Source organism: Octodon degus, unplaced genomic scaffold (assembly GCF_000260255.1).
Source record: "Octodon degus isolate 3935 unplaced genomic scaffold, OctDeg1.0 scaffold00109, whole genome shotgun sequence".
Lineage (NCBI taxonomy): Eukaryota > Metazoa > Chordata > Mammalia > Rodentia > Octodontidae > Octodon > Octodon degus.
Window position 1 is genome coordinate 6,210,028 of NW_004524685.1, and position 7,443 is coordinate 6,217,470.

Here is a 7,443-nt window from a genome sequence, read left to right on the forward strand (position 1 = left end):
TGGTATAAATGTGAACACTAAGAATTAAATCTAATTCAAGAAATATAGGACATGTTGGTTGAGAATCTGATCAATTATAGAGTATAAACGAGGAATGCAAGAGGGATAGCTTAAGATCAGGAAGGGTGGTCATAGTTCATCTTAAATGTAGATATAAAGTTTATTATACATTTGTAACATTATATGCATAGTTATGTAAAATGCTTAAGAATATGGTCAGAATATGTCCCCAGCCTTTATGAAAATGTATTAATAATTTATTGGGTCTTATATGGTGAAGGTGGTATGAATGAGTTTCAAGTTCCCTATCAGAACGTAAGAGCTTTTCTAGAAGAATCGGATGATCACGTAAGAACATATTCCTGCACAAAGAACAAAGCCTTCTGTGGCTGAACTACAGAACAAATTGATTGAAAATGTGTCATATTATTTGTGCAAAACATATAATTTGTAATTGTGTAATTTTTCCATGATTACATGTAGTCATGTAATTTTTTGAAGTTTTTAAACTAACAAGGTAAACACTTAATAAGCCTCAATTAGTTTGTCATGCTCTCGTTTCTGTTTTACCACTTACAAAGTATTGCTCAATTAATAGCCTTCTTTAGAAATACATTGAATCTACTGCCCATTGTATTTATGGAATATACATACATTGAAAGGTGGTATTATAGTGACCAAAACTGAAATATTTTAAGCACCTATCAAAAATTTTTATAGAGTAGTGTCTTGACTGTTAACCAGAAAAAAATTCACTATTTTTGAAATATTATCAAGGCAGCCTTTAATATTTGACATACTAATAGAAACAGAAAAAGGAGTAAATTCTAACTTGTCTAACACTAGGTACAAATGGACATAAACTCTCTGAGTATTAATATATATTTAAGCTTTGCTTTATTACAGCTCTGTTGCTGTTCATGTTAGAACAATTTTCAAATCATTGAAAAATAATAAAATTAATTCTCAAACTTGCAGCATTTCTATTTAGCAGTAAAAATGTTAATATGTATGTATTCATAACATATCTGATTTAAAGGAAATGTATATGACAGCATTATGAAGAATTGAGAGTATATAAACCTTAATACAATCTAAGAAAATACCATTTCAGCGTGTTACCTCATTTTCATTAAAATGATGAAAATGTGAATACAGAAAATCATTTAGTCCCTAGGCTAAAATAATAGATATCAAAATCTAATATCATTTTAAATTGGTATTTGTTCAGTAGATGTTCTACATCATAGTGTGAAAACTTCAAAAGAAAACTTAAATTTGGGGAAGAAACTGAAAGGAGGGGTTGGGGAGATGGCTCAGTAGAATAAGTGCTTGCCTGGCAAGTGCAACGGCCTGAGTTCAATGCCTGCTTCCAAAAAAAAAAAAATAAAATAAAATAAAATAAATAAATAAATAAATAAATAAAAATAAATAAAAAAAAATAAAAGGATTTTTAAAGACAAGGAAATTTAGCAAATCCTATTGTGTTTTGGCTTCCTAAACTGAGCGATGTGCCTGTTATGAAGCACTCACTGCAAACAAAAAGTTTCTTCAACTATGACCTTGATTTTATATTTTAGCTTCAGAGTACATAGTCAAATATTACTTACATTTCCTTTTCCAAATTTTCTTCTTGGGTCAGCCAGATAGCTCAGTGGATTAAAGCACCTGCTTAGGCAGACACAGGGCTAATTATTTTTTTTTCTTGGCAGTGTGGCCTAGGCCTACTGCCCTGTTTCTCTGAGCAGCAGGTAAATGATTACTTCGGTATGTTCAGTCGCCACTCAGAACCTCTCAGGGGTCCTAGAAAATTACACGAAATCCACTGCATGACCTGGAATATTCTCATGTTCGTTTTGCTTCTTCACATTCTAGAAATTTCTACAGCAATATGCAGACCAGATTTATGTACTTAATTGTTATATGGGGGGTTGGGGTTTTTAATTGCTGCATGTAACTATCACGCTTTACCAAGTAGTCCCAAAGTTTTGGAAAATTAAAACAAAGCTCCTTACAAAGACTGGCGTTTTTACTTGAGTAACTTGTATTCACTCATCTACTTGTCCCTGTTTCTTATGTAGAGTTAATACTTTGTAATAGGAAGTGGAGGATGTGAATATCAACTCTGGTGATTCTATAAACTAGGTGACAGGACCTTTTTTTCCTAAAAATAAATGCCAACTTGGTCTCTACCTGATTTTTGTTGTGAGGAACCTACCAACCTGTAGTCTCTTTTATTTTTTAAATTTTTTTTTAACATTTATTTTGTGTGTGTGTGTGTGTGTGTGTGTGTGTGTGTGTGTGTGTGTGGCCAGCTCAGCCCACCAGGGGGTGCGGCTGGCTGGCATGTTTTGCTGGGGGATCGAACCGCGGTCCCTGTGCTTTGCCAAGCTTGTTCCAAGTAGGTGCTTTAGACCACTGAGCCATCTCTCCAGCCCCCAACCTGTAGTCTCTGGAGTGATTTATTACAGTTTCTTCATTCTATATAACAAACATCTGACCTGTGATTAGAAAATCCCTTTGTGATTCAGTTTGACTGTGGTTATTGCTGGGTGTAAGAACTGGACTAAGGAAAGGTGGTGCTGGATGCTAACTGTCTTCATTCAGTAACGTTTGGATGCCCTCAAATTCCAGACACTGTGCCCTCTGGGGCTTTTTGGGCAAGGCAGTCTGAGCTGTTGGGTCACTCCAGCTGGCTGGCAGGGTGTCACTCACCATCCCCAGCACAGAGGTAGTTTCCCTGGCTTTCTGCACTAGTACAGAGCAGTTTCAGTCTCCAGAAGGGGGGCAGTGGAACTCCCCTGAGGTGTGTCATGCTCCCTGTTGTGACGGTCACCAGCCCGAAATGGGTGTGGTAGGGGACAGGAGAAGAGCCCAGAGTAGCATCTGCTCCCAAGCTTTGAGGGGAGCCACCCCAAGTTTGTGCTGGAGCAGATGGCAAGGGCAGGATGTCCCTGTGTATGGGGAGAAGGCAGGAGGGGGCACAGGGTGTGGAGAGAAGGAGAGGAGAGTGCGGTTCAAAACCAGCCAGGGCGTTTCTGTCACAGGGACTCTTTGTGAGCAAGATCTCAAAGTTAGGTTGCTGGGAATTTTAGTTAAACCCTGAATGTCTTCTTTTTATTATTTCCAAAAAAATAAGGTGATGGTAAAAGCATAACTCAGACACCAAATGTCCTGGTTTTCAATCCATTAGTGTGTCTCAGTGCTCGTGTTTCTCTCTGAGCCTCAGCCTCAGCCCAGTATGATAGGCCTTCTCTGTAGAGCTCCAAGGCTCTATGGAGAGGGCGCACTCCCCACATAAACGCCTCTCCTTGTCTCCACATGATGCCTTTCCCCACTATGCCCAGGGAAACCCTGTGTTGAAGTGTTTGAGGGCTCGTATTCCCATCTGGTGCACCTTGCTGCCCCTCTACCTGCGCTCCAGCTCCTTCCTCCCACAGGCAGCCTCATGTAAGTCCTGGACAAGGGGACAGTTTGATTTCTCCTTCCCCTTGCAGTCTCTCTAACCACTGAGATCCCAGTGTGTGCGTAACACAATTAAGATATTTGCAAGGCTCACCCTGCAGGGTGTTCTTGGGGAACACTGAGTCTAAACCTCGCAGAATTACCATGTGTATGCCTTTTCTGATGCTAGAAGCTAGTGTTTAAAAATGATAAATGAAAGCTTTTAATTGGCAACTTCTGATTTTCCTCAGCAAGTCTTGATTGATATAAAAGCGGTCAATTGTTAGCACCAACTACACTAAGGCTACGACTGTCAAGTCCTGCAGTTCTGTGTGCTCAGTGGCTAGAAAGAGTTGGTATTCTAGGTGGGGAGACACATAACCACTACTGACACCTGCAGTCAAGTGGTGAGACGGAGCCCTGAGGCATTCGTGGGGCGTACCAGGCAGCATGAGGGTCCTGCAGGGGTGAGCTGGCAGGTGTTGCTGGAGCACTTGTGGTGGGTTTTGATGTATGAACAAAAAGGAAAGTTCTGGACATGGAGAATAAAGCAGAAAAAAAAAAAAAAGGCCCAACTTACACAGGAGACTGGGGCCCTCCATGTGCCTCAGTGTGGCTTGGGGTGTGCTGCTGCTGGGGTTTGGATGTGGCTGGTTTTGCAAGCTTGGCCATTTGTGTGGGTAATGTTAAGAGCTGGTGGGGCCTGTCAGCAGCAGAGTCTAGTGGAAAGTCACTGGGGGACTATGGGAATTCTGGATCCCTGGCATATAATTTCATTTATTTTGAGAGGGTTGATACCAAAGGAGCAAACCTGGCCTCTGTCTGTTGCTCTGGGCACTTTCTGGTCATTTGATATTTCCTTGTGGTGCCTGTCTGACCATCGTCCACCAGGAGGCTTTCTGCAGAGCTGAGTGGAAGCGACCATCATGCTCTTGAACCTGCTCAGACTGTGAGCTAAATAGACCTTTTTTCTTTATAAAGTTGTACAACCTCCAGCTTTTCCTCATGGAGTGATTCAGTGTGTGTGTGTGTATGTGTGTGTGTGTGTGTGTGTGTGTGAATAGGTGTGTGCCTGGAGCAAATCCCAAATTCTTAGATGTGATCTCTAGGTTTGTATTTTACCCTTTAAATGGAATCATTAGACATTACTAAAGCAAGTAGTGAATGAGTAGGGCTGTCTTTTAGGGAGTTGACTGTGTCAGCCCTATGAAAGAATAGCGAAGATTGGGAATTGGAAGTGGCTAGTGGTAAGAGAGTAGTGGGGATACTGTGGCTAGAGTCCAGGCAGGTTATGATGGGCTGGCTGAACCTTAGGATGGGCTGGTGATGAGCCAGATTCGAGCCCCTTCTGAGAAAGAATCCCTCAGACTTTCTGACATATTTTATATAAAGAATGAAGGGGAATATTGAAGGAATCATGTAAAAGTATTTAGTGCAAAAAAGGTGATGAACTAGGTTTAATGTGTAGCCTAATACTGTTCTTTTCAAGCCTGCTTTTCTTGGCTGTGGCATGTAATTTCATTTCACCAAACATGTGTTGCATATAGCTGTGTCAGGAACTATGCTAGCTAGCAAAAACCCAACTTGTCACTAAGGTAACATCCCTCCTTCCCATGAGCTCAAGTTCTAGCACATGAAAACATTATCTAAATGATTGATTATGAAATACAATAATGAATAGCAGAGGTGCTCTTATGTCTTGGATGTACCCCCAAAGCCCATGTGTTTGGAAGATGATTGGATCATGGGGTGCTATGTTCATCAGGGGATATCTGGACATCCTTTGCTTTCAGCTTCCTGTGTCCTATGACGTGAGCAGTTTTTCTCCATTGCAGCCCCCTCTGCTATGTCCTTCCTGCCTCAGAGCCGGCCCCACTATAGACTGAATCCTCTAATAACCATGAGCAAAAGTGGGCTTCTCCTTCTTTACATTGTGGGCATCAGGAATTTATGTCACTGAAGTGGAGGTGACTGGGACAGCTGTGTGTAAGAAGCTCTAGCAGGCATTCTGTTACTGTTAGCATGGAGCACCACTGTATTTATTGGAAGGTCTGCTTCTACTTCTTAAATGGAATAGCCTAAGAGGTATCAAGTAAAATAGGTAAAGTGTTTATCAGAATATGGGTATATGGTAGAAAGAGGCCAAGCTAGCTCAAGGTAGAGATTTATCCTTGAAAGATTTTGTAGTTTTAACTTTAATATAGATAAATGTACAATATAGTGGCCACTAAACTGGACTCAGGAGTTAAAATGGCAGGGTGTGCATCCCAGGTGCATTTCTTACTAAAGATCTAAACCTTGGTAAGGTAATCAATGGTCTGCTTTTTTTTTTTTTTTTCTTTGTATTTTTAAGGAAGGGTCTCAGTGGTCTGCTTTTCCTTCTCCTTATCTGTAGTGGAGTTGACAGTAGCCATAGGGTTGTTATGGAGGTTGATTTGTACATTTCTGAAATCGAGGAGATTATCTTACTTTTATTCTCCATGACAGAGAACTTTCAAAATAACTGTACCCAGAGGTCCAGTGTTTTATGTGATTAAATAAATACCTTATTGATGTGCACTTTTTAAAGTTATTTTTATATGGTTTCACAATAGATTCTGATTATATGTTGTATTTAAAATCGAGTCTCATATATCTTCCACTTAATGACTTGTAACATTGAAAATCGCATTCCCATTGATTGTTCTTTGCTGCGTGCTGATTCTGTATTGCTGATACGATGATTTTTCTGTTCTTCTGCCAATAATAGTATAAATGATCTTATATCAGGTATCTTTTCATTCTGAGGTTTAAATGATAACCAGACAACTTACTGTTCAGTGATTATAGTATCTCTAACATCCTTTCAACTAAAATATGCTATTATTATTGGTTTTTTATTATGAGGAAATACATGAAAAGAGGAATTTAAAAGGCTCTATTTTTGCCTTCAATGACTGTTAATGTTTATCAATGGCTCAGCCTTGCTGTCGCTGTCACTGACACTGTTGAAGCTATTTAGCACAACTATTGCTCAATTAGTCTCTTTCCATCACTTATATGTAACCATTAATTAATATTATATTCTCTTCTGTAGAACAGTCACCTTGAGGCACAGTGTATTCAAGTGCTTTCTTGAGGGCCAAGGCAGACAGAAATAATAATCAGAACCTCCGTCAGTAGCGCTCCCCGCACCGTGAGCTGAGCCTAATGAAACATATGCTGCAAGACCATGCACCACGAGTTCATTTCCACACCTCTGACCTGTGTGAGCTGCAGACAATGGCGACACTTCAGAAGTTGCATTTTTATGTCTTCGTCACAAAAGGTTCTGGTCTAACGTTTGAAGCACCATTAGCTTTCCCCACCCCCGCCCCGAGGTTGTTTCACCAAACTCACGGGTATATGTCTCAAGGACAAGGAAGATTCTAAAGTGCCCAGAGGTGTGGCACTTTATTTAATTTTATTTTTTAATTTTTATTTAATTTTTTTTTTGAGTGTGGCATTTTAAAGGTAGGTATAACTCAGTGAGGACTTGACAGACTTGGCTTATGTAACATTTTCAAGTCTTTACCAAATAAACTTTTACTTACGTCTTCTACATCTGCATTCATACCATTAAACATTCACATCGTCAGTCTCGTATTGAAATATAAGAGTATATACAGCCTTCTTTTCAGTTTGATTTGGTGTGGTGTTTTAATAAGCTAAACCTTTGCCTGTACTTACCCAGTCCTATTTACTACTGCAGAGAAGTAGTTAAGAACATGGGATTACTCTCTGGGAATACTATGGTTTTGGAGGCAAGGAAAGAGTAATTGTAAATAGTTTCTGTTCTGGCAATAATATTCTGTATGTGGTTGGATATGTAAGTATAAGAAAGAGGGAGAAAAGGTGTCATTTAGTTTCAAGGTACTACCCTGACTTAGTAGGACTTCATTTACATAGTGTTCAGTATGTAAAGACTTCTGAGAATTTCTTTCCTCAGTTTTATGTTCACTCCCATTAGAAAAATTTTAT